The 1,798-nt window shown below is 36.6% G+C and overlaps 1 long non-coding RNA gene across 1 annotated transcript; it reads left to right on the top strand.

Moving 5' to 3' along the window:
• The first annotated feature begins 705 nt into the window (after positions 1-705).
• Positions 706-1,445, top strand: LOC148919291 (uncharacterized). The gene is made up of 2 exons (XR_016125360.1): positions 706-842; positions 1,011-1,445. It is a non-coding gene; the product is annotated as an uncharacterized LOC148919291 (long non-coding RNA).
• Positions 1,446-1,798: the final 353 nt, after the last annotated feature.

Below are 1,798 nucleotides of genomic sequence, written 5' to 3'. Positions count from 1 at the left end.
TTTCAGAGTTGGACTTTTCTTCCAACCTTACCCTAAATAAAATTTTATACAAAAAAGTTGAAAAAGATGCAAAAGAAAAAAAGAAGAAGATAACCACAAGGTGTGGTGTGGTTGGCAAATTGCCACCTCCATCTGGCGAGCTACCTGGTGCTTCAATAGCAGGGGTTTGAAACCTATTGGAAGAACTTTGAGGCCAGAGGCAAGCCAAACTTGGAGCGGGGATTAATCCTACCCTTCGGGTGTGGAGACACCTTACCAAAAATGAAAAAGAAAAAAAGAAGTAGATTGTAGCAGTTTTCTGATACCGTTGGCAATCTACATCAAACAATACCACCCAAAAACTTGTTGAAAAATTAACAAAAAAACAAAAAACCAAAAAACCATTTTACTTGGTTACCCATAACATCAATCATTACCCTTTTTTCACTAGTAAGTTGTCGTCATAGGAGATGTTGATGATTTTCAAGATATCTGAAACAACAAGCACAACCGTCGCAGCCGCAGTGGAGGCAGGGGCAATTTGTTGAATGACTGAATTCATCAATTCAAGTCATTCAACGTTAAGATTGCCGTTCAAGTGGATCCACTGTCCCGAAAGCCTTGACCTTTGCTTGTGAAACACGCAAAGACCTTGACTTTATTTTCCCCATGTGGTGTTTACTGGCATTATATATAATATAAGGTGGGGGTGGGTGATTTAGAAAGGAGGAGGGGAACTTATACCTGTCTATCATAAAAAATGGTTCCCAAGGCCAATGCTGTTTACGTGAGTCTCTTCATCCTATTGCTGTTGTTCTCATCCAAAGTCGTGTTTGCTGGAGTTTCCCAATTTTCAGAAACCGGTTAGTCTCTTTCCCAAATAGTTAAATAGAGACTAAAAATAGTTTAGGAGCGCCATGTTCTGAAAATAAAAGAAATCTCTCTTTAGGAGCGCCATGTATATGTATGTGTACATTGATAAATTGTTTAGCATGATTAGTTATTAATAAAGTTTTGTATTCTCATTACAGAAGAGAAGATCGATACGGAATTTTCGAAGATGAAGATTATTAACCATGAGAAGTCAATAGACCCACATAAAAAGCCACCAGGCTCTCCAGGGACCCGTTAAGTGTGCGGACTGTACCAGCAACAACAACATATAACTGTTCTTTACCAACCATAAACCAGAACGGAAATAAGGATGATTTGGTGCTTATAGAAATATGGATCTGGTTGATCGACTTTGGAGGGAATATAATCTTAGGTCATCTCATAGTTCTCTGTATGGTTGTTCTTGTAGGCTGTATAAGTTTTTTGCCACTTCCTTCTTTATTGGCCATGGCCACTTTACTTGCTTACATGTATTCTATGATCATGCAAAGAACACAGCACAACAAAAACAGATGTTTTATTGTACCCAAAAAAAAAAACAAAAAACACATGTTTTAGTACTTTTCCATGTATTTCAAATGTCCAAGCAATTTGTTGAATGATTGAATATTCGTCAATCAAAGTCATTGAACGAGATTGCTAATAGTTTATGAATTCTAATTGGTAGTGCGTAACATATTTAAATGCATCCATTGCATAATTATATGGACTGCGTTAGTCGTCAGCCAAATTAAATTCAGCACGAGCTTTAGTCTTAGAAATTAAAATTTGTGATGGGAATTGTGGAAGCAAAATATCTACGAATCAGGTCAAATAATTAAGCCAATCAATTTGGGAATTATTTGACTTACTTGGGAGTTATTTGATTTAATTGGGAATTATTCGATTCTTGCCTTAATTAGGGATTTGATTTGAATCAAATCCG

The sequence above is a fragment of the Prunus mume genome, linkage group LG3 (genome assembly GCF_029339155.1).
Source record: "Prunus mume cultivar Tortuosa linkage group LG3, ASM2933915v1, whole genome shotgun sequence".
Lineage (NCBI taxonomy): Eukaryota > Viridiplantae > Streptophyta > Magnoliopsida > Rosales > Rosaceae > Prunus > Prunus mume.
Note: the sequence above shows the minus strand (reverse complement) of the source record. Positions and strands in the feature narration are given on the sequence as shown.